Here is an 8860-nt window from a genome sequence, read left to right on the forward strand (position 1 = left end):
TCTGTGGCTAGACACAGACTTATGGTTTGTCAGACTTAGACCGTTATGTGTTCACATATTGACTCATGTGTGATCAGATATAGACCCCTGTGTGGTCAGATACAGACACTTGCATGTTTATATATAGACCCATGTGTGACCTTAGACCCATGCGTAGACAGATACAAGTCTATGTGTGTTTGGTACAGACTTGTGTCTTTGACTTTGAGGATTGTGCAGTAACTCATGCAGCAAAAGACACTGAATCCTTTCAGATCAACTCATTGAAAATGTGAATCAAATGTAAATAAGAGAATTCTCTTTGTAAATCAGAAAGCAGAAAGGCAAGTTGTGTGTACACTCTGTGGAACTAACTACAAATTTTATTGAGATTTTTAAAGCAAGCCTGCACAATATGCTTCTTATTCAGGATGAGAAATCCAGATTACTATGATATACCCTTTTTCACAATAGAAGTATTTCAAGACATTAGGAATTTCTGAGCCTTATAAAATGACTTTAAGATTTATCAGGAATAATTAATATTTGGGAATTGCATAAAAATGTTTTAAATGGGTGAGTAATAGGGGAGATTATCCCACCAGATAATATAAATACACATTAAAAATCTTTGATAACTGACATAGTGTGTTAGTGGTAGAGAGTTGAAAAAAAAAAGTAGAAGAAATGGTGAAAAGACTGAATGAACACAAATAATTTGCAAAGGTTATGGAGGGAACTCTATGTCCCAGACACTGTGAAAGAAAAAGAAAGCACAAAGACAACTAAGGAATAACCCTGCCTTCTGCTGACTTATACACTATGAACATAGACAACAGACCAAGATTTTTATATATCACTCCATATAGCTATGCAAATTTGAAAATTAACTAAATTTCCAAAAGTGGAGAACTTAGTTATGCTAACTCCGGTTCAACCAAATCTCAATATTATTTGGTGAATAATGGTATGCTTTTTTTTTTAGGAAGAGTTTGAGATGATATAAGAAATATCCATGTAATGATATTAGGAATAAAAATAAGTTTACAGAGTCACATACACCGTATCTTTTTCCAGTGAAAAAGGCCCTGTCTTCTGTGCCCTTAACCCCTCATGAAACCAAACTAATACGGAAGGCAGGAACCATAGGTTTCTTTGATCATATGTTCCTACAATATTAGGGATAGATAATGTTTTATTTTAAACCTGATTCAAAGAGAGAAAGGCTCACAAAGATTTTATGATTGAGACCTTTGTGAAACAGAACAATATATTCTGATCTCTGTATTACCTAATAATCTGCATTCCCTTAGTAATGGAGGTGAGAATGGAGACAGTAGGAATTGTCAACATCTTTCCTGACATTGAAATCATGTAAAATAATCCAGTGTCAATTTCTGTATTTTATATTTGAAGCTCATTGATTATGGGTTTTTTCTACTTTTATGTGTGAAAGGCAGGGCCTTTGTCCCCATTAGAAAGTCATGAGACACTATAAACAAGAAGGAGATGGGGATATTAAAAATAATAAAGCTATCATCAGCTACTTTAAACTTTCAGGGATGATGAATGGATCATCTTTAGAAAAATTTAATGCAAAACAAAGCTGCTCACTTAAGGAAATAAGATGATTTCCCAATTGGGAAAAAAAGTAAGATTTAGTCATTTACCTGCCTATCTGCCTTGTTCATTTTGATTCTTTTTGTATATTTAACCTTCTTATGATTATTATGAATAATAGCAGGTTTCTAGGGAGGTGAATGGCTACATGCTCAACTAGTAACAAAAATCAGTTCAAGCACAATCAGAGGTGCCTCAGGAAAAAGTTCTGGAGATCTCTGTCTGAAAGTTCAGGGCTATGAAAACTGAAAGGAGTGCAGTTCTACTATATAATACATGGGGTCGCCATAAGTCAAAATTGACCCAAATGTAACTCAGTGATTAATGTTAGAACTCTGAAGCCACCTTCCTCTTCAACCTCAACATACTAAGCAAAATAAGCAAAACTAAATATTTAAAAAACCGTACTGATACAAAAATAAAAATACATAGTTCAAATGTTAATATGGACTATCTCTGTGCAGGGAAGAGTCTTAGTCATCTAGTGCTGCTATAACATAAATACCACAAGTGGACGGTTCTGGCAGTCTAGTAGGCTAGAAGTCCAAATTCAGGGTGCCAGTCAAGGAGAATGCTTTCTCTCTCTGTCGGCTCTGTAGGAAGATCCTTGTTATCAACCTTGCCCTGGTCTACGAGCCTCTCAGTACAGGGTCCAAAGGACATGTTCAGCTCCTGGCACTATTTGCTTGGTATTATGAGGTCCCTTTGTCTCTCTACTGGCTTCTCTCTTTTATATCTCAAAAGAGGTTCATTCAAGAAACAGCCTAAAATTTTAAACTGAGTCCTGCCTCATTATTATGACTGCCTCTATTCCTGCCTTACTAATGTCATAGAGGTAGGATTTATAACACATAGGAAAATTGTATCAGATGACAAAATGGTGGACAATCACACAATACTGGGAATCACGGCATAGCCAAGTTGACACACATTTTTCTAGGACACAATTAAATCCATGACGGGAGGGTTGAATCATGTTTTTACATCTTATTTTATTATTGTGAAATGAGACCTATTAATTCTCAAAAAGGTTTAAATGTACTTAAGAAAGAGACATCAGAAAATTTTCCATCAACTAAAATAAATTTCTGGTATTAACTGTAGTATAACTCATCACATAGAGTATAAATCTATAGCCTCAATGGAACCATTTTACCCCCCCAATGACATGTATTTGTCAAGAAATGAAAATCTTAAAAATATATTTTGAACAAAACTAGTCATTGGAAGTATATACATAATAAATATTTTTAATCATTTATAAGTTACTAAATGGGAAGAAAGTTTTACCACACTTATAATTACACAGGGCGTTTCTGAAGGAGGAGTTTTTAACTGAAAGTAGATGATGCATTTATCTCCCAGATCATTTGTGTTTTCTGGTCCAGAGCTTCTTCATGGCGTTTTTCATCTCTGCATTTCTCAGAGTATAGATTAAGGGGTTCAGCATAGGAGTGATGACAGTGTAAAATACAGTCAAAATTTTATCTGCTGGTAAGGTGGAGGGAGGTCTCACATACATAAAAATACAAGGGATAAAGAAGAGGGCCACCGTAGTGATGTGGGAGCCACAGGTGGATAAGGCTTTGCGCCTCCCTTCCTGACTAAGATTCTTTAGGGAATGTAGGATGACTCCGTAGGAGATGAGTAACACCGTAAAAATGACCATACATATTACCACATCATTGGCAATCACAGTGAGGCCAACGATATAAGTGTCAGTGCAGGCAAGTTTTAATAAGGGGTACATGTCACAGATGAAGTGGTCTATGACATTGGCGCCACAGAAGGGAAGGTGGTAAATAAAGAGAAGCTGAACTACAGCATGCACAAAACCTCCAATGCAGGCCACCAACAGCAGCAGAGCACATACTCGTTGGCTCAAGATCATCATATAATGCAGGGGTTTACAGATAGCCATGTAGCGGTCACAAGCCATGACCACCAGAAGTAAAATCTCAGCACCACCAAATAAGTGTCCTATAAAAAGCTGAGTCATGCAAGCTTGGAAAGAAAATATTTTCTTCCCATAAAGTCTATAATCATGTTTGGAGTAACTGTAGTAGAATAAACAGCATCCATAAATGATAAGTAGCCAAGAAAGAAGTACATAGGGGCATCCAGTGTTGGGCTGACCACCACAGTCACAACAATGAGGAGGTTGCCCACCATTGTCACAATGTAGATGAACAAGAACAAAACAAAAAATATTTTCTGACCCTGGAGATTCTGAGTGAGCCCCAAGAGGACAAATTCAGTCACATTGTTCCTTTGTTCCATATGTTCTTCTGTGTGTCCTTATTTCAGAGTTCAGAATAAATTTACCTGTGAATATATGATGAGTAGTGACTTTTTGAAATCTCCAGATAATTTGTTTATTCATTCAACAAATAGGTTTAATGATTTGCCAGGCTCCATCACTGTCCCAGATGATAAGACTGCAAGGCTGATTTATTAAAATATGGTCCCTGACTTCAGTGATCGTATAGACTAATGGAGAGACAAATTACAAATATGCATGGGAAAAGTAGAGGTTATTAAATATTGGGACTGTAACACTAATTTCCATCTGGAAGAAAATAAAATTGTATCTATAGCTAGTACAATAAACAGAAATAAAATAGAAATCCAGTTAAGATTTAATGCTAAAATAAAGTACAATTTACTTTATTTTCAAGTCAGTAAAATAAATTATTTTCTACATTCTAGGAATAGAAGAATCTTCCTAATTAATAACTGAAATCCCAATTAGACACATTTGAAAATTTCAAATTTTTTAAAAGGATTTTTAAATATACAATAAACACAGTCTACAGACAAAAATACCTTGGTGGAAAATATGTCTAAAATAGACAAGTAATTCTAATTAGTTAATCACAAAAAGACAAACACCTAATACAAAATATGTCTAAAATAATTCTAACTAGTTAACCAGAAAAAGAGAAACAACCTAATGGCAAAGGATATAAACAAGTAATTAAATGAAGAGCACATCCAAATGGCCAATAAACATATGATAGGATGCTGAAACTCACCTATAAATAGTGAAATGTAAAATAAAATAACAGATATTGCTCTGCACCCACATTGACAAAAAAGCTTTTAAAAAAGTATTAACAGCTATAACTGGCAAAAATAGAGAAAAGGGCCTTCTCTTCCATTGCTAGTAAAAATGTTAATTTTATAATATTTATCTAGCCAACTCTATTGAAAACAAAAATGCATTTACTTTTCATCACAACAATTACACTCTTTAAAACCTATCCATGGGAAGTAAGGCAACAGTACCTAAGAATATGCTCATGGTATATTTTTGCTGCATTATCTATAATGGCATTAAATAACAAACATGAAAGAAAAATAATTTAAGTGAATTATGGTTGAATATATCTAAAAAAAAAAATCCATTAAATGGAATAATGCATTTGAAAGAATGAATTAGAACTATGCTGGTACCATTAGAGAAATTCCTACAAGGTACTGTTGAGTAAGAGAGAAATGAACATAAAACTACCCATAATATATTATCATAAAATAAAAACATAAATGCATCAGTTTATAAATGTTTGCATATGAGTATATAAGTATGGGAAAAATATGGAAGGGAACATTTTTGTTGTTGTTATAAACAGGTTCCATTTATGCTGACGATGTATATGAAAGAATGAAAATGATGAGAAGGTAGATTTCAAAATAAAGAAAACTGCACAAATTAAAAAAAAATTATGTCAAAATATTGTTGATATTCACTAGCTCTTTTATCTCTTAAAGCGATCCTAGGGATGATATTCAGATACTCTCTAAGTCTCTGTTGACATTGACTTCAATATCAGACTTCGTAATTCTGCCTGACCTCCTCTTCACAATATATGGATTGTCTGTGTTTCTAAGTATGGCCAAGCCTTCTGCATGTGCAGTAGGTTCCATAGTCTTTATTGCACTCAAAGCAGTGCTCCTGTAACTGTCTCCTCCATTCTACATCATTAGTTTTCCTCTCTGTTTTGCATTATTCTGTCCACATATTTATACAGTATAATATCTCCATTGGTTAACTAATCTATTTGCCAACTCTACATCTCTTTCGAATGAGCAACCCAATTGTCTCTTCTTCGTAAAAAACACCTTCACCTTGCTAAATCCAATGGTTAATTACACTTTTTTTCTTACCCAGCCTATCATTTCTACAAATTAAAGTGATAGCTTGCTTACATAATAGCACCTTAGGTTCTTGCATCACTTTCTAAGAACTCAAGTATTAACAAGCAATGCTTCAGAACACTACAGTTCATCCTACAATGATATTTACAAATCTCTGCCCATTAAAATAGCCCCCAAATACTTACCCTGAAATTAGTTTCTAAGAATACTAATGTTAGAGAAAGTAAATGTACTCTGGGTCTTTATAGGATGAAAATATCCAAGGGAAAATTACAGAATTGAGTCAAACCTCATATATTTTATTGACCAAAAAGCATCTCTAACACACCTGACTATCAGAATCACATAGAAGAATTTTCAAAAGTCTACGACATTCCAAATCACACTACCAATGTGCCCTTGCATAACCTAAAGCCTAGTGAAGACTCTTATGTACAAAAACACTTCCTCAGTTACCTGCATAATGAGGCAGTCATTCAGCACAAATTCTGGATTGTGGTGCTTCTCCTGTGTCCTAAAAGATAATATCTTCATGTCCTGATGTCATCTCTGTGAACACAGAGAGTAAGATGGTACACACACCATATCCGGATCAAGAAATGTTTCCATGTGACCAACTATTTTCATATTGCAAGAAGTCTGTCTCATCTCAGACTTTCAGAAAAATGAAACCTTTTAAATTGTTCATATTTTCAAGATGGATATCAAAAATGGCCTGAAACCTGAGGCAGGGCCAAGATGACTGACTAGGTAGAAGCTACCTTGTATCCCTCTTGCAACAAAGTGAATCGATCACATACATGACAATCTACAAACCCTGACCATTAAACACAGATCTAAAGAGTTGACCTGAGCGACAGAGATTGAGAACTAGCAACCATGGGGAAGCAACGACTGTTTTCGAAGCCTGGAGCCAGCGTCCCAGTCAGAAAACCTTGGTTCCTGGCTTTGGACTGGGCACAGGGAAGCTGAGCACGGCTTCCTGAGACGGCACAAACACGGGATGCAGCCCTGGACCCCTGATGTGATCTCGGGGGAAGCCCAGCCAGCACAGGCAGACAGCACAAGGACACGGCTGACAGGAGAAGTCACCAGGAGGCAGTGACTGGTTTTGGAGCCTGGAGTGCTGTGTCCCAGCACGGGAAACTTGGCGCTGGGCTTTGGACTGGGAGAGGAGGAGCAGACCATGGCTTCTGAGACAGCACAAGCACCAGCCTTGGGCATGACCCGCAGGGGCAATCTCGACCCAGCCAACGCACACAGGCTACGAGCCCCTGGCCCTTCGGAAATCTCAGATAAAAAAGTTATCACCAAGCAAGGTAAGTAACTTTGTCTATATGGCTGGGTGCTACTCTCTCCCATCTATCTGATCCCTCCCCTCCCTGCCACAGGCGGCTTTGTTAACATTGGAATTTCCTGGCCAGGGAGTGAAGTGCTCTGCAGTTTTTTGTTGTTTTTTCTTTTCCTAACCCATTCTCCTGGCCTGAGAGAAGCAGCTACTAAAAACCCAGGGATGAAAAATTCCTTCCCTGAGTTCCCTAAATTGGAATAAAAATACAGAACCAGCTCCAGCCAAGCATATGAGATCCACAGTCTTTGGCTTTCATCTCTACAGGGAACAAGGTGGCTATTATAGTGGAAAGACAATTCTGATAGACTGGGCACAGGGGAGCTGAGCACGACATCCTGAGACAGTGCAAACATGGGTAGCAGCCCTAGCCCCCAGAAGTGACCTCAGGGGAAGCCCAGCCAGTGCACACAGGCAGTGCAGCGACGTGGCTGACAGGAGGAGAAGGCACTGGGAGGCAGTAACTGGTTTTGGAGCCTGGAGTGCAACATCCCAGCCAGAAAACTCTGGCGCTGGGCTTTGGACTGGGAGCGGAGGAACTGACCATGGCTTCTGAGATAGCACAAGCACAAGATGTGGGCCTGACCCTTGAGGGCAATCTCAACCCAGCCAATGCACACAGGCTACCCCTCGGGAATCTCAGACAAAACAGTCATCACCAAGCAAGATAAGTAACTTTGTCTATATTCCTGGGTGCTACTCTCTCCTATCTATCTGATCCCCCCCTCCTCTTCCCAGGTGGCTTCATTAACATTGGAATTTCATGAGCCAGAGAGTGAAGTGCTCTGAGGGTTTTTTTTTGTTGTTGTTGTTGTCTTTACCTAACCCATTCTCCTGGCCTGAGAGAAGTAGCTACAAAAAACCCAGGGATCAAAAATCCTTCCCTGACTTCCCGAAATTGAACTAAAAATACAGAACCAGCTCAAGCCAAGCATATGAGATCCATGGTCTTGGGCTTTCATCCCTACAGGCAAAAAAAAAAAAAAAAATTTTTTTTTTTACAGGCAACAAAGTGGCTATTATAATGCAAAGGCAATTCTGATAGGGATCTGACTGTAATTGTTTTAGTGGATTACTAGAAAGACAAGTTTCCCAGGCCTGATATCTCTGTGTATTAAACAGAGCCCTCAGTGACCCACAAAGGGGAACTGAGGGCTGAAGCATCCCCCAGACAACCTAGCCTCCTGCCATAGAGGCCTGAGGATGATGACACCTACCAATCAGTAGAGGTATATGCATTGGGTGCCTAAGGTACAGCTGCAGAGCCTACCCACTAACGTGCTTTAGGAATAGAGACACACCTACCTCACTGGCACTTGGGGGAAGCCTGCCCCCCCCAAAGTGTGACCCCCTGCTTCTACTAAAATCTGGTGCACACAACTATCACCAATACTCCTCTAGGTGGACAGGTAACAGTCTGCACCACACACTTGGTGACACAAAATCAGAATCTACTCAAGAACAGTAAATGGACTCTTAGGCTTATATATCTGGTAACAGCCCAAACCAGCTGGTAATATGACATAAGTGATTCAAGGGCTACAACAATCAAGACAGAACAATCTAGTAGCCCGTCTACGTATATTGAAAGAAAATAAAACAAGATAAGACTCAGTGAGCAAATATACAATAAATCAATACAATATCTTATAAATGGCTCAGAGACAGCAGTCAATATCAAATCACATAAAGAAGCAGACCATGGTTGCTTCTATAAATCCCCAAATTAAAGAATCAAAATCTTTCCCAAATGAA

General features: G+C 38.0%; 1 pseudogene; it reads right to left on the reverse strand.

Moving 5' to 3' along the window:
- Window positions 1-395: 395 nt before the first annotated feature.
- LOC100657326 (olfactory receptor 4A47-like) lies at window positions 396-6190 on the reverse strand (annotated as a pseudogene).
- Window positions 6191-8860: the final 2670 nt, after the last annotated feature.

This window comes from Loxodonta africana, unplaced genomic scaffold, assembly GCF_030014295.1.
Source record: "Loxodonta africana isolate mLoxAfr1 unplaced genomic scaffold, mLoxAfr1.hap2 scaffold_55, whole genome shotgun sequence".
Classification (NCBI taxonomy): Eukaryota; Metazoa; Chordata; class Mammalia; order Proboscidea; family Elephantidae; genus Loxodonta; species Loxodonta africana.